Below are 26,580 nucleotides of genomic sequence, written 5' to 3'. Positions count from 1 at the left end.
TGCATTATGAGGAACCCAGGGCCGACCGCACCAGCATATGGTTTCACAAGGGTTCTGAGGATATCATCTCGGTACCTAATGGCAGTCAGGCTACCTCTGGCAAGCACATGGAGGTGTGTGCTGCCCCCCAAAGAAATGCCACCCCCCACCATTACTGACCCACCGCCAAAACAGTCATAATGGGGGATGTTGCAGGCAGCAGAATGTTCTCCACGGCATCTCCAGACTTTGTCACATCTGTCACATTGTGCTCAGTGTGAACCAGCTTTCATCTGTGAAGAGAACAGTGCGCCAGTGGAGAATTTGCCAATCTTGGTGTTCTCTGGCAAAAGCCAAACATCCCGCACGGTGTTGGTCTGTAAGCACAACCCCCACCTGTGGACTTCAGGCCCTCATACCACCCTTATGGAGTCTGTTTCTGACCGTTTGAGTGGACACCTGCACATTTGTGGCCTGCTGGAGGTCATTTTGCAGGGCTCTGACAGTGCTCCTCCTGTCGCTCCTTGCACAAAGGCAGAGGTAGCGGTCCTGCTGTTGGGTTGTTGCCCTCCAACGGCCTCCTCCACATTTCATGATATACTGGCCTGTCTCGTGGTAGCACCTCCATGCTCTGGACACAACGCTGACAGACACAGCAAACCTTCTTTCCACAGCTCGCATTGATGTGCCATCCTGGATGAGCTGCACTACCTGAGCCACTTGTGTGGGTTGTAGACTCTGTCTCATGCTACCATTAGAGTGAAAGCACTGCCAGCATTCAAAAGTAACAAAAACATCAGCCAGGAATCATAGGAACTGAGAAGTGGTCTGTGGTCACCACCTGCAGAATCACTCCTTTTTTGGGGGTGTATTGCTAATTGCCTATAATTTTCACCTGTTGTCTGTTCCACTTGCACAACAGCATGTGAAATTGATTGTGTTGCTTCCTGAGTGGACAGTGTGATTTCACAGAAGTGTGATTGACTTAGAGTTACATTGTGTTGTTTAAGTGTTCCCTTAATTTTTTTTTTTGAGCAGTGTATATACATCAGGAGGTAGTCCCTGGTGGCAGAAGGGTCTGTAGCTTAGCTACTGTACAGAGAGAACTGGAAGAAGAAGTCATGTAATGATTTCACTGGAGATTTTCCAAAACAATGCATGACAGGATGGTGTAATATACAGATGATTAAATCCTAGGGCACATTTTCAGGAATTTCTTCTATTCAGTTGTTTCCAAAGTCAGTGGATAAAGCAAACAGCAGTGATGTATTAATTCAGATTATAAGGTCGTAATACATATTTATATAAGCAAAAACTAAGACCATGTATGTGAAGAAGTGTTAGGTCTCGGGTTAAAGGCAAATAAAAATTGTAACAAATGTAGAAAAAAAGACAAGGCTGCACATCCACGTCTTTTACAATGATCCTTTGTTTCTCAGCATAATTATGAAACTAACGGGTTGTAAAAAATGTGCAAGCCTGAAAGCCAAGCCATGGCAGTCCCTAAGTAAAAATGGAGTGGCACTGGGCAGCAACTGCCACCACTGTGTCACCGATGCCCAAAAGGGAAAGGGCACAGTCGATGAGCAGCCTCAGACTGCCCAACCTAATGCCTGGTTTTGGGCCATGCCACCCCACAGACACTGCCCACCGTACAGCACCACACCAGTGTGAACAGATGTAAACTTCACTCATCATGATCTCCCTGTCTGATGACTGGGAGATTGCCAGAACAAAACACATAGAAAGGTGTGCAAAGCTACTGATAAAGGTGCCAATACACCTTTGGGAAAGTTGGGAGTGATAACTGTTGGCTGCACAAATGTGACAGTTATTTAAAAATGTATGGTGTATGTATAAAATGTATGGGGTAATCCACTATCCATAGAGACATGATTAACAAGGATTTGCTCTATGCACTGTAAAAAACTACCAGGGCATATGTCAAACAGATCCATAGGCCCCCTAGCAGAGGTCTCCCACAGTCATATAAATTGAGGAATCACTCTGACGTATACCTTGGGTGGATACTGTCAGATGCAATGTGAGAACCTAAAATATGTTGTGATGCCGTGTACAACTTTTGCAACATGAACCGGTTATACGAATCTTAAACAATATTGTGCGCCAGTTCTAGATATTGTAATTTGAAAACAATGTTTAGACAAACTTTAGCTATATTTACTATATATTTTGTTAGCTATATTTACTTTATGTATTGTCTTTTATATTTTATGATATATTTTTTTTACTCCATTTTGTGTCTTATCAAATTAGATTCTGGACCCCTGGTAGTGAAGCTATATTCTTCGGAAATCTCCATTGCTTATGACAGAACTTTCATCTTTTCAAATATAAATAAATATATATATATATATATATATATATATATATATATACATATATATATATATATATATATATATATATATATATATATATATATAATGTAGTGTCCCTAAAAGTGTTATCGTCTGACATGTCTTCATGGCCTGTCAGGAAATGACATATTCTTATATTTATAGTGTAGGTAGTCATAAAATGGACTTGGATCCATGCAATCTATGTCCCTTGTAGGTCACATACACTAAGCAGATTGCATTACTTTGGTCCCGATAGCTGCAGAAAATCTATTCATATCCAGATCACCATTCTTATACTTGGCAAGCATATGTTATTTGTTGGCTAAAGGATCTTTGTTGATAGCACCACCAGTGCTACCATTAGAATGCAAATTAGTCTCTGTGGGAGGTGAAAGCAGCTGCCAGACGCCTCTGGCTTTGCCTATCCAAAATTAAAATAATTGGACTCTGTCTGAAAAATCCAGGGTAGAGGAGTTATGTCTCCCTAAGCAAGAGTTAACAGACAATGATGGACACTGTTCCAATAAAATAGTGTAGATGGATTTATATACCTTTTTGTGGAGCTACGAGGCCCAGTGTTGGTAAAATAACCATGAGCACCAGATTAGAGAGAGACGTTATATGTAGTGCAGAAGCCTTGTTCACGCATGACTCTAAATTTCTGATAAGACAGAACAGAAACAAGATGTTAAGATTTTTTTTAGGTACATAGTGCAATCATGTAACGAGTGGATGAGCCTTTTATGTTGGCAAGAGGAATATAAATATATAAAGCTGAATGGCAGCCCACACTGATATGTGTGGAGAGGTATGCTTTAAAGGTATACAAAAAAGATGGTTGCAGCAGCACTCTTGGTCAAAAAATGGAGGCTCTTAGCGCACCTTTTGATCAAAACATGTCCCCAATCTACCACGCAGAGGTGGCTTCATTTCAGATGGGACCCTAACACTCATTTCACTCACCTCTGCTGGGCATATAGCCTCTGACTAGGTGACATGCTGGATCTACTATCAATTTAAAAAACCTCCTGTGAAACAGAGAGGGGTGCACGGCTAGATAGGGTGCCACGCCCCCTAAATTGCACAGCAAAAACAAAAAAGCCAGCACAACTACCAAATACACGGGTACACGCTGCTGTGGCAAATACAGAGTATACAAAAAAGAAGGTTTTTATAAATATCCCATATCTATCAGCAGGAATCCCATGCAAATGCCCAGGGGGGTCCTGAGACCCCCCCATGTCTACGATCGCCGCAAATCACCAGTCAATTCATACAGGCGATCGACCAGTAGCAGATCGGGGGATCTGGAGGCACACTGGTTGGAAAATACTGAAAGAATACTTAACCGCTACTTAATTAACTGAAGGTTTTCCAACCAGTGTTTCTCCACCAGCTGTTGCAAAAGTCTGTCAGTGCATGTTGGGAGTTGTAGTTTTGTAACAGTTGGAGGTTCCCCCCCCCCCTCCATGTGAATGTACTGGGTACATTCACACGTGCAGGTTTACAGTGAGTTTCCTGCTTAAAGTTTGAGCAGCGGCAAATTTTCTAGTGGGAAACTCACCGTAAACCCCCGCCTGTGTGAATGTACCCTGAAACACTACACTAACACACAATAAAGGGTAAAACACTACATATACACACCCTTACACTGTCCCCCCAATAAAAATGAAAAACGTATCGTAAGGCAGAGTTTCCTAATTGCAGACTCCAGCTGTTGCAAAACAACAACTTCCAGCATTTCTGGACAGCCACTGACTGTCCAGGCATGCTAGGAGTTTAGCAACAGCTAGAGGCACCCTGTTTGGGAATCACTGGCGTAGAATACCCCTATGTCCACCCCTATGCAATCCCAAATTTAGTCCTCAAATGCGCATGGTGCTCTCTCACTTTGGAGCCCTGTCGTATTTCAAGGAAACAGTTTAGGGCCACATATGGGGTATTTCCGTACTCGGGAGAAATTGTGTTACAAATTTTGGGGGGCTTTTCCTCCTTTTACCCCTTATGAAAAGGAAAAGTTGGGGTCTACACCAGCCTGTTAGTGTAAAAAAATAAAAAATGTTACACTAACATGCTGGTTTTGCCCCATACTTTTTATTTTCACAAGAGGTAAAAGGAAAAAAAGACCCCCAAAATTTGTAACGCAATTTCTCCTGAGTACGGAAATACCCCATATGTGGGTGTAAAATGCTCTGCGTGCACACAATAAGGCTCAGGAGTGAGAGCGCACTATGTACATTTGAGGCCTAAATTGGTGATTTGCACAGGGGTGGCTGATTTTACAGCGGTTCTGACATAAACGCAAAAAAATAAATACCCACATGTGACCCCATTTTGCAAACTATACCCCTCACGGAACGTAAGAAGGAGTATAGTGAGCCTTAACACCCAACAGGTGTTTGATAAATTTGTGTTAAAGTTGGATGGGAGAACGAAAAAAAATGTTTTTTACTAAAATGCTGGTGTTACCCAAAATTTTAGATTTTCACAAGGGAAAATAAGACAAAAAGCCTACCAAAATTTGTAACCCCATTTCTTCTGAGTAAGAACATACCCCATATGTGGATGTAAAGTGCTCTGCAAGCGAACTTCAATGCTCAGAAGAGAAGGAGCGCCATTGGGCTTTTGGCAAGAAAATTTGTCCGGAATTGAAGGTGACGTGTGTTTACAAAGCCCCCATAGTGAAAGAACAATGGAACCCCCCCCCCCACATGTGACACCATTTTGGAAACTGCACCCCTCACGCAATGTTATAAGGGGTACAGTGATCATTTACGCCCCACAGGTGTCTGACTGATTTTTGGAACAGTGGTCCGTGAAAATAAAAATGTAATTTTTCATTTGCTCAGCCTACTGTTCCAAAGATCTGTGAAATGCCAGTGGGGTGTAAATGCTCATTGCACCCCTATTAAATTCTGTGAGGGGTGTAGTTTCCAAAATGGGATCACATGTGTGTGGGGGGTCCACTGTTCTGGCACCACCGGGGGCTTTGTAAACGCCCAAGGCCCCCGACTTCTTTTCCAACCAAATTCTCTCTCCAAAAGCTCAATGGCGCTCCTTCTCTTCTGAGCATTGTAGTTCGCCAGCAGAGCACTTGACGTCCACAATTGGTGTATTTCCATACTCAGAAGAAATGGGGTTACAAATTTAGGGGGGCATTTTCTCCTATTATCCCTTGTAAAAATGTAAAATGTGGGGGAAAACCTGCATTTTAGTGAAAAAAAATATTTTAATTTACACATCCGACTTTAACGAAAAGTCGTGAAACACCTGTGGGGTGTTAAGGCTCACTGTTCCCCTTGTTACGTTCCTTGAGGGATGTAGTTTCCAAAATAGTATGCCATGTCGTTGTTTATTTATTTATTTATTTTTTTTGCTGTTCTGGCACTTTGAGAATTGTAGTACGCTCGCAGTGCACTTGACTTCTATACTCAGAAGACATGGGGTTACAAATTTTGGGGGACATTTTCTCCTATTACCCCTTGTAAAAATGAAAAATTTGGGGAAAAAACAGCATTTTAGTGAAAAAGAAAAAATTCATTTACACTTCCAACTTTAACGAAAAGTCGTCAAACACCTGTGGGGTGTTAAGGCTCACTGGACCCCTTGCTATGTTTCCCGAGGGGTGTAGTTTCCAAAATAGTATGCCATGTATTTTTTTATTTTATTTTTTTTGCTGTTCTGGCACCAAAGGGGCTTCTCAAATGTGACATGCCCCCCAAAAACCATTTCAGAAAAACTCACTCTCCAAAATCTATTGTCGCTCCTTCCCTTCTGAGCCCTCTAGTGCACCCACAGAGCACTTGACATACACATATGAGACATTTCCTTACTCGAGAGAAATTGTGTTACAAATTTTAGGGTGATTTCTCTCCTTGTAAGGGTGATTTTACCCCTTGTAAAAATTCAAAAACTGGGTCTACAGGAACATGTGAGTGTTAGAAATAAAGCAGATTTTGAATTTTCTCCTTCACTTTTCTGCTATTCCTGTGGAACACCTAAAGGGTTAACACACTTACTGAATGTCATTTTTAATACTATGAGGGGTGCAGGTTTTATAATGGGGTCATTTATGGGGTATTTCTAATATGAAGCCCCTCAAATCCACTTCAAAACTGAACTGGTCCCTGAAAAATTCAGATTTTGAAAATTTTTCAAAAAATTGAAAAATTGCTGCCGAACTTTGAAGCCCTCTAATGTCTTCCTAAAGTAAAAACATGTCAACTTTATGATGTAATATGTGAATCAATATATAATTTATTTGGAATATCCATTTTCCTTATAAGCAGAGAGTTTCAAAGTTAGAAAAATGCTACATTTTCAAATTTTTTATAAAATTTTTGAATTTTTCTCCAAGAAATGATGCAAGTATCGACAACATTTTACCACTAACATAAAGTAGAATATGTCATGAAAAAACTGTCTCGGGATCAGAGTGAAAAGTAAAGGCATCTAAGAGTTATTAAAGGGGTACTCCGGTGCTTACACATCTTATCCCCTATCCAAAGGATAGGGGATAAGATGCTTGATCGCGGGAGTCCCGCAGCTGGGGACACCCGTGATCATGCACGCGGCATCCCGTTTGTAATCAGTCCCCAGAGTGTGTTCGCTCCGGGACTGATTATGGTCGACCGCAGGGCCGGCGGCATGTGACGTCACACGCCGTCGGCCCTGTGGTCGCCGGTAATCAGACCCGGAGCGAACACGCTGCGTGCAAGATCACGGGGGTCCCCAGCGGTGAGACTCCCACGATCAGGCATCTTATCCCCTATCCTTTGGATAGGGGATAAGATGTCTAAGCACCGGAGTACCCCTTTAAGGTGAAAATGGGCTGGGTCCTTAAGGGATTAAAGGTAGCTTGTTGAGGGCAGAGTTGGGATGTCTGCAGCTATGTCAGGTTGTGGATGGACCATGGCTATGTGGCACAGGACTCCTTGTCCTGCATAAGGGGGTTGGTTAAACAGTTAAGGGGTGAGATGTATAACAGTGCAGCATTGTAAGAGCTTTAAAGAGTAATAAGAAAGTTTACAATGTAATTCTGCAAAAAACGGGTATCTAGTACAGTGAGCAACAGAAAACTTAGGTGTTAGCAGCACAACTGTATTGTTTTGTGGAGTGTCAGGTTGGAGCAAGTTATAGTAATGATGCTGGGAAATAAATAGGGCCTGGTTTGATGTTTTAGTATTGTGTGGCAGTGGCATTGCTAGGTCTCCAGAAGCTAGAGCCCAAAGGACCAGTCATACCCCCTTAACCACACCCCCAGACACTTCCCTAAGAGAATGCATGAATCATTATCAGGGACATTACTCCTCCATTCTGGTGATGAGTGGGTGTCCCAGCAGGCAGATCTCGCCGATCACCTAGCTATCCCCTATCATGTGGATAGGGGATCATTTTACATTTTGGGAATACCTCTAAGAGCAATGGTTGATGTGATGTGGTCATAAATAAAATTTTGGCTTTTGTAATTTTTAAAGTTTACTCTGTTCCCCGTGTGGAAAAATAAACATTATGTTTTCAAAGATCGTACATTTATGCATGCGGCAATACCAGATATATAGTTTTTTTTATTTTTAGTATATTTTCACATTTATTTAATGGGAAAAGGTGACTATTTTCATTTTTATTGGGGTAGAGCATTATATATTTTTAAAATATTTTTTTTCCACCTGGCTGGTTATAAATAAAAAGGGAACATCATGCATTTTTTTGTTCTTTTTTAAATCCTTAGGGACCTGCGTTGTAAATGTACGCTGCAGCAAGTAAAGTCTGTTTGCCGCGATGAGATGCTGTTCTCCCTTTCTCCATGCCAAGCTGAGCCTGAAAGGCTGAAATCTTCTAAGACTGCGGCTATGCGCAGAGGGCAGGAGAACAGCGGGCTGACAGGTGCCAAGAGCATCATGTCACTTCCCAGGTGCTGCCATCAGGTTTAGATAAAGAAGACGATGGAGGAAACAGAAGGAGCTCAGTTTTAGAAAAATATTATTGGAGATACATGGGGGGGGGGGATTTATCAAAACCTGTGCAGAGGAAAAGTTGACCAGTTGCCCATAGCAACCAATCAGATTGCTTTTTAATTTTAGAGAATTCCTCAGAAAAATTCAATTTGTTTGGTTTTGATAAATCTCCCCCAAAGTTTTTTAGGGGAGCAGAACAGAGAGAGAGACAGAGAGACAGAGAGACAGAGAGACAGAGAGACAGAGAGACAGAGAGACAGAGAGAGAGAGAGAGAGAGAGAGAGAGAGAGAGAGAGAGAGAGAGAGAGAGAGAGAGAGAGATTGTAGGTATTATTTATTGGGGTTGAATGCATATAGAGATCTGCTAGATATGCTATCTACCAGATTTACTATGTGATTGTCTAACAGTTTGAGCCATTATTCTCAACACGTTGTTTGTTTTATTCTTAATTAAATTGTCTTTGCATTGTGCATAGAGTGATATATTAGGAAGAATGATTGTATAGTTGTTTTGCAGATATTTCTGTCTGGTATAATTCAGAAAATAAGACTCTAAGACTGTTATACAAATAAATTAAAGGAAAAAAAAGAAGAAATAACTAATGCTTATTGTGATTGTAATACAAAGAGGAAAAAAATTCTATAGTTACAAAATAGCAACGGGCAGCAGTAGCATTGAGGGAAAAAAGGTATCAAATCGACATCTGCTAAAGGATATAGCATGCGGATTTCTTCTGTAAAGTCAACCACTGACTGCTTCAGGACATTTTATCTGGCCAAGGAAGAAGTCCTCCTCTAACCAAAATCACTGGAAGCTCTGATAGCATCTGTCACCTCCAGATGTCTTTATTGTACTTAACAGTTTTAGCGCATAAATAGCCCACAGCATACATAACCCTAGTCTATGTAATAGCTGTGTGTACAGTAAAAGCTGCAGAACTTTTATTATTCCCTTAAAGGGGTTATATTATTCCCTTAAAGGGGTTATCTGGGTCTTAAAAATTCATGGCCTTTCTTCAGGGCAGGCAATCAATATGAGATTGGTGGGGGTCTGACTTGTGCCACCCCTATACAAGCTGCCAAGACAAGCACTGCAGTCTTTTTATTGCTTTTATGTGCTTGTCCTTTCACATGCAGAACTTTTGTCCTATATATAGCTGCTCCAAAAAATATAGTGATTGCTAGTAGAAGAACAATTAATTAATGAACGTGAGTGCTTTCTCTTCAGTCAGTTGATCAGCAATGGTGGCAACATTCAGACCCCCATCGATAAATTATTATTGGACAATCCCAAGGGTAGTTTTAAAAACCCAAATAACCCCTTTAACATTTATATGGGCTTTGGGCAGAAACAATTTTTTACTGAGCTATCGTACCCCTTGAATAGTGCTCGGGCATTTCAGAGAAATCATATTTTAAAAATGCTGCAGGGACCTGGGTAACTAGTCATTAGGGTGGATTCCGGAAGCTGCTCTCCGCCTTGTAAGTGCTAAGTAAAGGGTCAGTTATTAAAACAAAGGTACACACAGATTCAGGGTCATAAGCCCCATACAGGCAAGTCCTTAATTTATACTTTAAAACTCGCTGACAGGTCCGCTATAGATATGAGAAGCTTAGTTATGGGTAAGAGCAATGAAAAGTGCCTTCATAAAAGAATAAATATTTTGATCTCAGCAGTGTTTCTGACATCAAATACTCTAATTACAGTGCTAAATGTTTTCTACCCATCTGACTGTCCCTTTAGTCAATCTAAGGCCTACCTCTCCATTTTCTAGCAATAACTAGGCAAAAAGGGGAAATCTGGGAGGTTAGTGCACATGAGCAAAGTGCAAGAGATTTACTTACGACATAATATATTATGGATTTTTATTAAATTACAGAAAAGTGTTATGTAAATGTGGTTAATTTTACTTATTGTAAGAACCATTAAAGGGAATGTGTCGTCAGACAATGAACTATTATTTAAATCAGGTTTTTATGTTAACCATGTTTGCTTTTTTTTAAAGGGGTTATGCAGGAAAAAAAACTTGATATATATATATATATATATATATATATATATATATATAAACTGGCTCCAGAGAGTTAAACAGATTTGTTGAAGTGCTCTCTGATGACACCTGTCTCGGGTATTGTCCAGAGTAGATGCAAATTTCCATAGCAAACCTCTTCTACCCTGTGCAGTTCCTGAGACAAGCAGAAATGTCAGCAGAGAGCGCTGTTGCCAGACAGAAAAGAACAATTCAACTTCAGCAGCTGATAATTATTGGAAGGAGTAAGATTTTTTAATAGAAGTAATTTACAAATCTGTTTAACTTTCTGGGGCCAGTTGATATATAAAACATTTTTTTTCCTGGAATACCCCTTTAATGCTTGTTCCACTATCTTTCTGGGCATTAGGCCTAAAACTAAGCTGAGACTTTCTGTTCTGTACAGATCAATTCCCAGTAATGAATTTCTTCTTAGGACAGACAAGGAGAATGGTAAAAGGTGACCCCAGTAGAGAGATAATACTGGATCGACCACCATTCATAGGAGAGATCAACATCCCCCTTCCTGTAGAATGACATCTGAAAAGGTCATAGAAAATGCCCAGTAGCATCTACATTTCATCTGAATGGGAGATGTCCTGTCTACTGTCCGTGGGCCCTGCTGTAAATCATATCACTAAATGCTGTTTAGGAAATATGGCAACCCCCTTAATAAAAAAAAAAAAAATTACTATTAGAAAATAGAAACAGATTAGAAAAAGATCAACACTTTTCATTCAGTATCTAGGTGATACTTCCCTTTAATGAAGAAGTTTTAGAGGAATAGAAGAAAGAGTAAGGGGAAGTACCGTATTTATCGGGGTATACCACGCACCGGCCTATAGCACGCACCCTCATTTTACCAAGGATATTTGGGTAAAAAAAGTTTTTTACCCAAATATCCTTGGTAAAATGAGGGTGCGTGTGTGTGCGCGTGTATACCCCTATACACTGTTTCTTACCCCGCAGAAGCCCCCAGGAAAGGCAGGGGAGAGAGGCCGTCGCTGCCCGCTTCTCTCCCCCTGCCTTCCTGGGGTCTGGAGCCCTGCTGCCGCCGCTTCTCTCCCCCTGGCTGTCGGCGCCGCTGCCCCTTCTCTCCCCCTGTCTATCAGTGCCGGCGCCGATAGCCAGGGGGATAGAAGGGGCAGTGGCACACATTGCCGACGCCGCTGCCCCGTTGCCTCCCCCATCCCCGGTTGTATAATTACCTGTTGCCGGGGTCGGGTCCCCTGCGTCGTTGCTGTGCGCTGCGAGACGCAATGATGAGTGACGTCACTCGTCATTGTGCCGCGCCGTGCAGCGCATAGAAACAACGCAGGGGACGCAGACCGGAGTACTGAAGCAGCGCAGACCTGACCCTGGCAACAGGTAATTATACAAACGGGGATGGGGGAGGCAACGGGGCAGCGGCGCCGGCAATGGGTGCCTCTGCCCCTTCTCTCTCCCTGTCTGTCGGGGCCGCTGCCCCATTGCCGGCGCCGCTTCTCTCCCCCTGGCTATCGGCGCCGGCAATGGGGCAGTGGCACCGATAGCCGAGGGAGAGAAGGGGCAGCGGTGCCGATAGCAGGGGCAGAGAAGCCGGCAGCACTGGTGGTCTCTGCACCTGAAAAAGCCGCTGCAGTTCATTGATTTAAAGCGCACGGTAGACTTTAGGCTAAAAAATTTTGCCTAAAAAATAAGTGTTATACGCCGATAAATACAGTAGATACTAAATGAAAATTAACATATATATATATATATATATATATATATATATATATATATAAAACGCAACGTGTGTGTGTGTGTGTATGTATGTATGTATATATGTATGTATGTATGTTCCACAAAAACTTTCAAACGGCTAAAGCTATTAACATGAAATTTGGCACACATGTTACTTATATGTCAACAACAAACATAGGATAGGTAATTTAACCCTTACTCACCCCCATTTGCCAGGGGTGGGGCTTATGTTTAAAGTCCCATGCAAGTCAATGGGAAATATATGTTACTGCATAACTTCCAAACGCCTGGAGATATTTCGATAATACTTGGTCACATGTTACTTATATGTCCACTTAAAATATAGTATTGTTAATTTAACCCTTTAATACCCCCATTTGTGAGTGTCAGGGTTTTTGTTTAAAGTCCCATGCAAATCAATGGGAAATGTATGTTCCTACATAACTTCCGTATGTCTGGAGATATTTCGATACATGGTACACATATTACGGGTCGGGATAGGAGGACAAAATAGGAGGACGGGATAGGAGGACGGGATAGGAGGACAGGGATAGGGGTCCGGGATAGGAGGACAGGATAGGAGGTCAGGATAGGAGGACGGGATAGAAGGTCGGGATAGGAGGTCGAGATAGGAAGTCGGGATAGGAGGTCAAGATAGGAGGTCGAGATAGGAGGACAGGATAGGAGGTCGAGATAGGAGGACGGGATAGGAGGACAGGATAGGAGGACGGGATAGGAGGTCGAGATAGTAGGACGGGATAGGAGGTCAAATAGGAGGTCGAGATAAGAGGCAAGATAGGAGGACGGAATAGGAGGATGGGATAGGAGGTTGGGATAGGAGGTCGAGATAGGAGGACGGGATTGGAGGTCGTTATAGGAGGTTGAGATAGGAGGCCGGGATAGGAGGTTGGGATATGGGGTTGGGATATGAAGTCAAAAGCTTGATTTTGCTGTTGATTTTCCTCCACTACAAGGATTAGGAAGGAAAAACCGGGCAACGCCGGATACTCAGCTAGTATATATATGTATATATACATATAAAGAAAACCAAAGTTATAGTGATAATCCAGCACATAAGGGGTTCTCATAAGGGAGTATCTGTCTCTGACACACAGGTATTGAATAATATGTATGATCTACATGTGAGAGCAGCAGTAAAGAGCATCCAGTCTTGCCATGTGGGGGTGACCACAGTCACATCCTTTGTTTCTTCTACCATTTACTCTATGCTTTGGGGATAAATGAATTTCCCTGACCAAATGTATTTCTATAATCTGGGAATTGCTGTTCTGGCAACAATAAGGAGAGAGTGAAGTGTAATAAGATTCTAATAGAAACTTGATGTCCTGAGAAAACGCTTGACTCACCTACTTCCTGTCCCTCCTTGGAATCAGATTTAATCCGAGTGCTCCATATCAGGACTGCCAGTTCTATTCTGAAGCCTCAGTTTTTCACTTGATTGCTTGCTATAGGCAGAGGTAGATATCATAAGCAAATGCACAATCCTGGTTATTGTAATGGACTGGCTGATGCCACTTAGCAGAGATGAGCTCTGGTAATGACATTTTACAATTTAAACAGATTAGAGATTAAGTATATAGAATGAATACAGTGGGCAATACAAGCTACGTTTGAGATACAATATACGTTTGAGTACAACATATTAAAGAAGTGAACATGCACATCAGAAATTACATTTACTATAGTTTAGTGATGAGCAGCAGGGGCCATATTCAAATTCGCAATATTTTGCGAATATTTAGACAAATATTCGTCCTATGATCACGAAATTCGCATATTCTCTATGTTTGTTCTCTTTTTTTTTTGCCATGTGAAAATTTGTAATGAAATTTGAATAGTGCGCACGTGCGATTAAATCTTTCACCTAAAAGAAGGGAGAGATCAGTGTTCTCTGACTGGAAGTGCCGATATTCACAAATATTTGCATATTAATATTAATATATTCGCAAAAAAAGCAAAGAATATTCGTCATTGCGAATATATATCACTATATTCTAAATATTCGCAAAATCGCAAAGTGCTGATAATCGCAGTAAAAATTTGCATTTTGAATATTCGAGCTCAACACTACGTATAGTATATTGTTTATTTCCTTTTACTTAGAGATAAATTGTCATTTTGCTGTTCAGTTATGAAAGCCATTTTTGTCCCAAAATATAACAGGCATTAAAGCCGTATTGGAAATGATTTTGAATTAGCTTCTCAGAAAACCGATCATAAATACCTGAAGCTGATCATAAATAGCTAAACATATAGCTTGGAACTGAATTAACAAGGCAAGAGCAAAATGTTATGATAGAATTCTGCCCATTTAGTTATTATAGAAGCATTTACTCCAGGGCTGCAATGCGGGGAGGAGATCGGACCAGAATGGGGGCCTTTTATGTTTTTGTGTGTAAGGGATGTATTGTGTGTTGAGTTTGTGGTAGGCTAGAGGCTGAGGTTGAGAGGAGTCACTTTTTGTTATATATATATATATATATATATATATATATATATATAAATGTCCAAAAAAATGCAGCACTACTTTACCACAGTAGGCGGGTGCCAGCTCCTCAGGCTCGATCACAGCCAATTGATAACTTCAAAAATGGTGCGGCACTCCAAATATCCAAAAAATAACTATTTATTCCACATGTCAAACAGTGCGAAGTTTCAGACCCTCAATGGAACTTTTTGCTTGAAAAATGCTTGAAAAAAGCTCCATTGAGGGGCTGAAACGTCGCACTGTTTGACATGTGGAATAAATAGTTATTTTTTGGATATTTGGAGTGCCGCACCATTTTTGAAGTTATATATATATATATATATATATATATATATATATATAAAATTTTCTCTCCTCACTACACTACACAGACTACTGGGGACCACAGTTGCATATATACATAGTGATAATCGATTTGCTATGTATATGTGAACTTTTGAAGTTGTCAGCCTAACTAATTGACCAATCAATTAATTATGAAAATATTGACAACTATTTTCATAATCAATTAGTTGCCTATTAATTGATTAGTTGTTTCAGCCCTAAATAACCCTAAATAAATTTGCTCAATACTTTTGAGCTAAGAACTTTAACTACCAGATGGACTTATACAAGAAATCAGGACAATAAACACACACACACACACATATATATATATATATATATATATATATATATATATAACCAAAGAATAAGTTGGCCAGCACTATTGGATTCCAAACTATTATACAGACCTGGCTTACAGGTGCAGGTTGCTGGGCTAAATATACAGCAACAGGAGGATACAGCAGCACACTGCTAGCACAAAGATACAGATAAAACATGAGTATATAGATGAAACATGAGTGTATAGATAAAACATGAAAAGCTATACAGCTGTAGTGCAACAAATGAAAATATGAAATTATGAAACAGTGAGGTACTTAGCTTGCAAATTTGGCGGCCAAGTAGCTTGGACCTTCCCACCACGGTAAGGTGACCTCATTTTGGGACGGACCCTACACTATGAATATGCCTCTGTGTAAACAGCTCAGCAGGCATTGCAGGATCTGAAACATCCAAGGCAACTTGGAGGTAGCCACTCCCCCGTATGTGTAATACAACCAAAGAATAAGTTGGCCAGCACTAATGGATTCCAAACTATTATACGGACCTGGCTTCCGTCCCATCCCAAAATGAGGTCACCTTACCGTGTTGGGACAGTCCAAGCTATTTGGCCGCCAAATTTGCAAGCTAAGTACCTCATTGTTTCATAATCTCATATTTTCATTTGTTGCACTACAGCTGTATAGCTTTTCATGTTTTATCTATACACTCATGTTACATCTATATACTCATGTTTTATCTGTATCTTTGTGCTAGCAGTGTGCTGCTGTATTCTCCTGTTGCTGTATATATATATATATATATATATACACACACACAAACAATGTTGAGCAGCACTCCTAGTAAAAAAAGGTGAGTGGGTGCAAGCAGTCACACGGCCCGGTCCCAGCCACTGAAGACTTCATGGAAGACAATGCTGCAGCACTCCAGTGGTAGTGATCAAAAAGTGAAATTTATTCAATCCAACAAGATACAACGTTTCGGTCGCCCAATGTGGCCATTTTCAAGCATGCAAACACAGACATGTGCCATATTTAAATAGGGTAACATATCAAGGATAATTGCGCAAGTCTTTTACGAGAAAATATCAATAAAGTGCAAATGTACATAAATAAAGTGACCATTTGGTACACAAAACATCATGTACTAGATAATTGTATCATAGCAGGCATAGCACACATAATTATACAGTGTATACAGTAGCAAGGTGCATAATCCATATATGAACTTATGCAATAATCAGTTCATCTCAGTTGGGGTGGAGGAATCATACGCTCACCAATCACAGGAAACCAACTTGCTCAGTACTGTAAGTGAGACTGGCGTCCCATGTGTACCAGCGTAACATACTGTGAGTGGAGATGAGTGTTGACCAAAAGGTTGCAGGGATGATCAACGCGTCACGGCAGAATCGACATCCTGTGACTCACTAGTCCAGCGCACGCGCACTGGAACCTACAGAAGTTATTCAGCCATCTTGGAAGGGGGCAATACTAATGGCAATGTTGAGTAGGTAAAAAGATGAGCCGAGACTGCGAAATCCATCCCGTTTGACATCTCCTGTATTCAGTGACTCACATTAACACTGCTGTGGACAGTTGCCGAACAGTATCCTGGGGAATATGGGGAAACCCCACAGTTCCCCAGGGACTTCTCTTCCAGCACCAGATCGGGGCTGCATTCGGCATCCTCGCATCTCGGATCAGGATGGTGTAACTTCACTGTCTCACAGTCTATAGGTGGATCAAGCAGGCGAATCGGGGTAAGCTGCTTAACAACCGCTGTAGATGTACGTGAAGATCAATCCCGCAGGGAAAGGGAATAAATAATATGGTCCAACTACATCAACCTCCCACAGAAGAAGAAATAAAAGAAAAGACACAGGTGTTGGTGGTGAAGATCTGTCAATCCGCTGTCCGATCTGAGAAGAAAGTGTAAAATAAAACATAATTAAAATCGTCTTGTCCAATGGTAGGCACACAATAAAGTATATAAAACTATGATGTTCAGGTATTATGACATGCCAGGGGTAACATTAACCCCTTAAGGACTCAGGGTTTTTCCGTTTTTGAACTTTCATTTTTTCCTCCTTATCTTTTAAAAATCATAACCCTTTCAATTTTCCACCTAAAAATCCATATTATGGCTTATTTTTTGCGTCGCCAATTCTACTTTGCAGTGACATTAGTCATTTTACCCAAAAATGCACGGTGAAACGGAAAAAAAAATCATTGTGCAACAAAATCGAAGAAAAAATGCAATTTTGCAAATTTTGGGGGCTTCCGTTTCTACGCAGTGCATATTTTGGTAAAAATTACATCTTATCATTATTCTGTAGGTCCATACAGTTAAAATGATACCCTACTTATATAGGTTTGATTTTGTCGCACTTCTGGAAAAAATCATAACTTTCAGGAAAATTTATACATTTAAAAATGTCATTTTCTGACCCCTATAACTTTTTTATTTTTCCACGTACAGAGTGGAATGAGGACTCATTTTTTGCGCCGTGATCTGAAGTTTTTATTGGTATGATTTTTGTTTTGATCGGACTTTTTGATCACTTTTTATTCATTTTTTAATGGTATAAAAAGTGACCAAAAATGCGCTTTTTTTGACTTTGGAATTTTTTTGCGCATACGCCATTGACCGTACGGTTTAATTAATGATATATTTTTATAGTTCGGACATTTACGCACGCGGCGATATGTTTATTTTTATTTTTTTTACACTGTTTTATTTTTTTTATGGGAAAAGGGGGGTGATTCAAACTTTTATTAGGGAAAGGGTTAAATGACCTTTATTAACACTTTTTTTTACATTTTTTTTGCAGTGTTATAGGTCCCATAGGGACCTATAACACTGCACACACTGATCTTTTAAACAGATCACAGGCGTGTATTAACACGCCTGTGATCAGTGTTATCTGCGCTTGACTGCTCCTGCCTGGATCTCAGGCACGGAGCAGTCATTCGCCGATCGGACGCCGAGGAGGCAGGTAAGGGCCCTCCCGTTGTCCTGTCAGCTGTTCGGGACGCTGCGATTTCACCGCGGCTGTCCGGAACAGCCCGACTGAGCAGCCGGGTCACTTTCACTTTCGCTTTAGAATCGGCGGTCAGCTTTGACCGCCGCTTCTAAAGGGTTAATACCGCACATTGCCGCGATCGGCGATGTGTGGTATTAGCCGCGGTTCCCGGCCGTTGATGAGCTCCGGGACCGACGTGATATGATGCGGGATTTGCGCCACCAATTCTACTTTGTAATGACATCAGTCATTTTGCCCAAAAATCTACGGTGAAACGGAAAAAAAAATCATTGTGCGACAAAATTGAAAAAAAAACGCCATTTTGTAAATTTTGGGGGCTTCCGTTTCTACGTAGTACATTTTTCGGTAAAAATGACACCTTATCTTTATTCTGTAGGTACATACGATTAAAATGATACCCTACTTATATAGGTTTGATTTTGTCGTACTTCTGGAAAAAAATCATAACTACATGCAGGAAAATTCATACGTTTAAAATTGTCATTTTCTGACCCCTATAACTTTTTTACTTTTCCGTGTATGAGGCGTTATGAGGGCTCATTTTTTGCACCGTGATATGAAGTTTTTGATAGGACTTATTGATCGCTTTTCATTCATTTTTAAATGATATAAAAAGTGACCAAAAATGCACTATTTTGGACTTTGGAATTTTTTTGCGCGTACGCCATTGACTGAGCGGTTTAATTAACAATATATTTTTATAATTCTGACATTTCCGCACGCGGTGATACCATATATGTTTATTTTTATTTACACTGTGTTTTTTTTTATGGTAAAAGGGGGGTGATTCAAACTTTTAATAGGGGAGGGGTTAAATGATCTTTATTCACTTTTTTTTCCCCACTTTTTTTTTGCAGTGTTATAGCTCCTATAGGGACCTATAACCCTGCACACACTGATCTTTATCATTGATCACTGGTTTCTCATAGGAAACCAGTGATCGATGATTCTGCCGCTTGACTGCTCATACCTGGATCTCAGGCACTGAGCAGTCATTCGGCGATCGGACAGCGAAGGAGGCAGGTAGGGACCCTCCCGCTGTCCTGTAAGCTGTTCGGGATGCCGCGATTTCGTCGCGGCTATCCCGAACAGCCCACTAAGCTAACCGGCAGTTCTTACTTTCACTTTTAGCCGCGTGGCTCAGCTCTGAGCGCGCGGCCAAAGGGATAATAGCGCGCGGCGCCGCGATCGGCACTGCGTGCTATTAGCGGCGGGTCCCGGCTTCACTATGACGCCGGGCCCGCTGTGATATAATGCGGGGTTACCGTGTAACCCCGCGTTATATCACGGGAGCAGGACCAAGGACGTACCGGTACGTCCTTGGTCCTTAAGGGGTTAAAGGGGTATTCCAGGGAAAAACTTTTTTTTTATATCAACTGGCTCCAGAAAGTTAAACAGATTTTTTAATTACTTCTATTAAAAAATGTTAATCCTTTCTATAATTATCAGCTGCTGAAGTTGAATTTTCTGTCTGGCAACAGTGCTCTCTGCTGACATCTCTGCTTGTCTCGGGAACTGCACAGAGTAGAAGAGGTTTGCTATGGGGATTTGCTTATAAACTGGGGGGTTCCCGAGACACGTGTTATCAGAGAGCACTTAGACAGAAAAAAACAACTCAACTTTATAAGCTCATAAGTACTGAAAGGATTAAGAGTTATTTAATAGAAGTAATTTACAAATCTGTTTCACTTTCTGGAGCCAGTTGATATATAAAAAAAAAGTTTCTTCCTGGATAACCCCTGTAAATTCAACATTTAATCCTTTAGGGCGTAACGTGTCGAGTTCAAAAATCCACTGTAGTTTGCATCGATTTAACCCCTTAAGGACCAGGCCATTTTACACCTTAGGACCAGAGCGTTTTTTGAACATCTGACCACTGTCACTTTAAACGTTAATAACTCTGGAATGCTTTTACTTATCATTCTGATTCCGAGATTGTTTTTTCGTGACATATTCTACTTTAACATAGTGGTAAATTTATGTGGTAATTTGCATCCTTTCTTGGTGAAAAATCCCCAAATTTGATAAAAAAAATGAAAATTTTGCATTTTTCTAAATTTATGAGTTTTTACTTTTGGAAGACACCAGAGGGTTTCAAAGTTCAGCAGCAATTTTGAAATTTTTCACAAAATTTTCAAACTCACTATTTTTCAGGGACCAGTTCAGTTTTGAAGTGGATTTGAAGGGTCTTCATATTAGAAATACCCCACAAATGACCCCATTATAAAAACTGCACCCCCCAAAGTATTCAAGATGACATTCAGTTAGTGTTTTAACCCTTTAGGTGTTTCACAGGAATAGCAGCAAAGTGAAGGAGAAAATTCAAAATCTTCATTTTATACACTCGCATGTTCTTGTAGACCCAATTTTTGAATTTTTGCAAGGGGTAAAAAGGAGAAAATTTTTTATTGTATTTGAAACCCAATTTCTCTCAAGTAAGGACATACCTCATATGTCTATGTAAAGTGTTCGGCGGGCACAGTAGAGGGTTCAGAAGGGAAGGAGCGACAAATGGTTTTTGAGGGGCATGTCACCTTTAGGAAGCCCCTATGGTACCAGAACAGCAAAAAAAAAACACATGGCATACCATTTTGGAAACTAGACCCCTCGGGGAATGCAACAAGGGGTAAAGTGAACCTTAATACCCCACAGGTGTTTCACGACTTTTGCATATGTAAAAAAAACAATTTTTTTACCTAAAATGCTTGTTTTCCCAAAAATTTTACATTTTTAAAAAGGGTAACAGCAGAAAATACCCCCCAAAATTTGGAACACAATTTCTCCCGAGTACGGCGATACCCCATATGTGACCCTAGACTGTTGCCTTGAAATACGACAGGGCTCCAAAGCTAAAGAGCGCCATGCACATTTGAGGCCTAAATTAGGGATTTGCATAGGGGTGGACATAGGGGTATTCTACGCCAGTGATTCCCAAACAGGGTGCCTCCAGCTGTTGTAAAACTCCCAGCATGCCTGGACAGTCAGTGGCTATCTGGCAATACTGGGAATAGTTGTTTTGCAACAGCTGGAGGCTCCGTTTTGGAAACAGTGCCGTACCAGACGTTTTATATTTTTATTGGGGAGGGGAGGGGGGCTGTGTAGGGGTATGTGTATACGTAGTGTTTTTTACTTTTCATTTTATTTTGTGTTAGTGTAGTGTAGTGTTTTTAGGGTACAGTCACACGGGCGGGGGTTCACAGTAGTTTCTCGCTGGCAGTTTGAGCTGCGGCAGAAAATTTGCCGCAGCTCAAACTTGCAGCCGGATACTTACTGTAAACCTCCGCCCATGTGAGTCACATTCACATTGGGGGGGGGGGGGGGGAGAAACATCCAGCTGTTGCAAAACTACAACTCCCAACATGTACGGTCTATAAGTGCATGCTGGGAGTTGTAGTTTTGCAATACTGGTTGTGAAACACCGAGTTTTGTAACAAACTCAGTGTTTTGCAACCAATGTGCCTTCAGCTGTTGCAAAAGCTACAACCCCCAGCATGTACGGACAGCAGAAGGGCATGCTGGGACTTGTAGTTATGCAACAGCTGGAGGCATACTACTTTGGCTGGGGATTGTAGGTATTCAACAGCTGGAGACACACTGGTTTGCTACTTAACTCAGTGTTTCACAACCAGTGTGCCTTCAGCTGTTGCAAAACTACAACTCTCAGCAGTCACCGACAGCCAACGGGCATGCTGGGAGTTGTAGTTATGCAACCAGCAGATGCACCACTACAACTCCCAGCATGCACTTTAGCTGATTGTGCAAGCTGGGAGTTGTAGTTATACAACAGCTGAAAGTACACTTTTCCATAGAAAAAATGTGCCTCCCATAAGGGAATGCTGGGAGTTGTGGTGGTCTGCCTCCTGCTGTTGAATAACTACAGCTCCCAGCATGCCCTTTTTGCATGCTGGGAGCTGTTGCTAAGCAACAGCAGGAGGCTGTCACTCACCTCCAACTGCTGATCCACGCCGCCGCTGCAGGTCAGTCCCTCGCGCCGCCGCTCCTTGGGTCCCGATCCCAACAGGGATGCCGGGGATCACGTCCTCCGGAAGAGGGGCGGAGTGGGTTGCGGGAGTGACACCCGCAGCAGGTGCCCTGATTGGTGCCACCTCACCCCTGCTGACTATGGCTGTTTGGGGCCGTCTCTGTCGACCCCGATCAGCCAGTAATTCTGGGTCACCGGAGGCCCGATTGACCCGGAATCCGCCGCAGATCGCTGGGCTGAATTGTTCATCATGACCCCCCTGGGCGATATGCCGCGATGCCTGCTAATCGATTTCAGCAGGCATCGGCCACCGGCTCCGCTCCAGATGGCTGAGAGGGGCCGGGAAAGCACATGACGTTCTCATACGTCATGTGTCCTTAAGGACTCCGAAATGGAGACGTATGGGAACGTCATGTCTCCTTAAGGGGTTAAGAAAGCAATGCGGTCACCACCACCTTTGGGCATCGGAATGTGGTTTATCAGAGTGAAGCGCAGGTCGCGTTTGTTATGTCCTGCCTCAGTAAAGTGCTTTGACACAGGAAGATCTAGGAGTTTTTTTTAGGAATAGTATATCTTTGATGGTTGATATGTGTACAGAATTCAAGAGTCGTTTCTCCCACATACAAAAGTTGGCATAGACAGGACAAAACGTATACCACTAATTTAGATGTACATGATAAATAATACTTTATCTTGTATTCCCTAGACGTCCATCAAAGGACAATTAACGCAAGAGCGGCAGGGAAAGGATCCTGTATTCTGAACAGTAAGGTATATTTGATCATCTCGTGGTTTGATTGACACGTCCGACTTGACATGTATATCCCTTAAAATTGCGGGGTCTGCGGTATGACATAAGGGGCAAACTTGCAAAGTCGGGGACATTGGGAAAACATCTTGAGAGAATAGACCAATGGTTATTAATCACTCTAGATATCTTGTGTGAAAAATTGTTGTAGGTGGTCACAAATGCTAGATGTGGTTGATCAGTGGTCTGACATTTAGGAGGTTGATGTATAAGTGAATGTCTATCCATTGTCATAACGCTGCTCTTACTTTATTGTAAAAGGTCTGAGGGCTACCCTCTCATAAGATCTAAAGCCGGTTCCACCTGTGGGCCCGGACTAATGATGCGTTTGGCGCGAGGTAATGAGCTAATCATAGGTCGGGGGTGACAACTGTGGAAGTGAAGAACCAAATTACTATCCGTGGGTTTTGTATTTAGTTCAGTTCTTAGATGACTAACTAATGTGAACTTGATATCACTGTCCATCTCATTTAGAAATTGGACAAAAGCCAATTACTCCGTGGCACTCCCTATCCAAATGAGGAAGATGTAGTCTATGTATCGCCACCACCCCAGCACATGGCTGAAGTGGTGGGACACATAGACTGATTGGCGTATGTTGGGGCAACATTTGTCCCCATAGCGTTACCGGACACTTGTAGAAAAAACTTATCATTAAAAGAAAAATAATTATTAGTTAATGCCAACTGTAGTGCAGAAATGATAAAGTCAGATTTAATTGAAGACATATCCTGACTAATTGCATTTTTGACAGCTCTGATACCATAATCATGAGGAATTGACGTGCATAAAGTGGTGACATCCAGAGAGGCCATCAGTGTACCTTTCAATTTTTCTCAAAGAATAAGATGTGTCGGAGAAGTTAGACTTGGCTCGCATAGCATAAGGACGTAACACTTGATCTAAAAATATAGAAAGATGGCTAGTTAAAGATTCATGCCCAGAGACAATTGGTTGTCCGTGCGGATACTCCAAGGACTTGTGTATCTTTGGGAGTAGGTATAAAAAAGGAGTTTTAGGATGTGATACAATGAGATAGGATTGCAGAGTTTTGTCTATGATGCCAGATGCAAAGCTATCTCCGACCAACCTACAAATCTTTCTCTCAATGTCAAATTCAGGAACTTTGAAAAGTGGTAAATAAGTATTGGTGTCCCCCAATTGTCGCATGGCCTCTTCGATGTACCTAGAACGGTCCATGATCACAACCGAGCCCCCTTTGTTGGCGGGTTTAATGACCAGGTTGTGGTCATGGGCCAGTTCTGTAAGTGCACATTGTTGTGAACAAGACAAATTAGAAAAAGTAGAATCGGCTGTAGATGAACGTAAATCCTCCTTGTCCCTTCCCAACAGTGAACAAAAAGTGTCAAATGGACTTGAGTTGATCACTGGTTGAAAGGAACTGGGTAGTTTAAGATCATAATCAGATAAAGAAAAACATTCTGGTGTCACATAAGAAGGAACAAATTTTTGGTCCACGGATCTGCAATGTTCAGAAAACCAAATCTTAAGCTTGATCTTCCTGAAAAATTGTGCTAGGTCTATTTCATTGTCAAACCAATTAATATGAGCAGATGGAAAAAAACTCAGTCCTTTAGATAAAAGTTCAATATGTTCAGTAGATATAGGGAAAGAAAATATATTTACCACGGCTGATTGTGATGCTACTTCTTGTGATTGGACTTTGGTGGTCTGTTCTTGTCTGTGAGAGGCGCACGTAGTCTTGTTGTACTGGTGATATCTGCGGCCTCCTCGCCTTGCCCGTTGTCGTTTTGAATGGGTGTCCGTCCTAAAAAAAATTCAGAATGAGTAGTAGAGAGAGGTTGGGAATGAGAAAAATCAACATTAGATTCTCTTGCTTTAGGTTTCCAAACATAACAGTGAACACTCCAGTGATAAACCTTGTTATTCTCATAATCAGTAGTGTCACGGTGCCATTTATGTCTTTCCATTGTCTCCTGCTCCGATCTAAATTTAGCCAAAAAGATGTTTGTTTGGTAATGAACTTATTGTAATCCTCTGATGAAAGTTCATTTTTTAGAGAATCATCCAATCCAATCCACTTTGTTCTTGCTAGTGGCAACATCCTTACTTAAAAACTCAATATTAAGAAGTATCAATTCCAAAGAATATTTGTTGGCAATTGACTCATACTTAGCACGGAACTCTGCGTCACCCATATATGAACTATCATGGGGTTGTACTCGCATCCTTCTAGGTATTTTTTGGGATCTCAAATATTCTCTGAAGGTGGTAAGATGTAGATTCAAGGAGCGTGCATTTAGTATCTGTTTCAAATTGTCGCTGTAAATCGATAGCGGGGGGTAAATGTAAAAATGAGGTCTCCCCTTCCAAAGAATCAAGAATCTGATTGACATCACGGTTAATGTATGAGTATGTGTTAGATTTCTTGAACACTGGTATCCACAGTTACAAAAACAAAGTGGGTGCAAGCTCCAGATGACCGATCCACCATTATACAAATGATGTTAAGCAGCACTCCTAGTAAAAAGGTGAGCTGGTGCAAGCAGTCACATGGCCAGGTCCCTGCCACTGAAGACTATATGGAAGACAATGCTGCAGCACTCCAGTGGTATTGATAAAAAAGGGAAATTTATTCCATCCAACTAGATGCAACATTTCGGTCGCCCAATGCGACCATTTTCAAGCATGCAACTTTTAAATGCCACATTTAAATAGGGTAACATATCAAGGATAATTGTGCAAGTAATTTACATGTGCAAGTAATTTACATTTACAAGTGCAAATGTGCATAATTAAAGTGATCATTTGGTGCACAAAACATCATGTACTAGATCATTGTATCACAGCAGATATAGCACACATAATTATACAGTGCATAATCCATATAAGTGCACACAAATTAATGAAGTTATACAATAATCAGTTCATCTCAGTCGGGGCGGAGGAATCATACACTCACCAATCACAGGAAACCAACTCGCTCGGTACTATATATATTATATACATATATATATATATATATATATATATATATATATAAAACTAGTCACAAGTCTCTCATCCTCAGCTAAGCCAGAACACCCTGCTCTGTACTGACGAGGGGCAAGCACCCCGAAACAGCTGTCTGCAGATGGGTCCTCTTCCCTTCTGGGGAGAATTCTGGCTTGGCATAAATCCCAATCAGCTTCTGAGACTTTGTAACTGGAGCGAGAGCTGATCTTAGGGCACGCTACCTGAGAAGGTACTTTGCATACTTCATATATATACATATATATATATATATATATATATATATATATATATATATATATACCATTATTATGGAGGGTCGGAAGGTCTGAATGTGAACCATCATTTTTCTTTTAGTACTACATAATGTGCAATACTATAAGATAAGAAATTCTAATATTTAAATTTTAGAAAAATATATACAATGTACAAACTATGAATAGACTTACCTTTGATCACATTTATAATACATGTAACATGTAATTAAATTAAAGAGATTTTGCTTATACTTGGCTTTAGTTATACTTAGTCATTATCTTATCTTATTTTCTAATAACGGTACACCACATCTTATTACCCAT

At 41.1% G+C, this 26,580-nt stretch overlaps 1 protein-coding gene across 1 annotated transcript in view; it reads left to right on the top strand.

Moving 5' to 3' along the window:
* The window catches only part of MAP1A (microtubule associated protein 1A), a 246,497-nt gene that overhangs the window by 194,367 nt on the left and 25,550 nt on the right, over window positions 1-26,580 (top strand). The gene's annotated exons all lie outside the window — the stretch shown is intronic.

Source organism: Hyla sarda, chromosome 4 (assembly GCF_029499605.1).
Source record: "Hyla sarda isolate aHylSar1 chromosome 4, aHylSar1.hap1, whole genome shotgun sequence".
NCBI classification, from domain to species: domain Eukaryota; kingdom Metazoa; phylum Chordata; class Amphibia; order Anura; family Hylidae; genus Hyla; species Hyla sarda.
The sequence above is the reverse complement of the archived record's forward strand: the minus strand, read 5'-3'. Positions and strand labels throughout refer to the sequence as shown.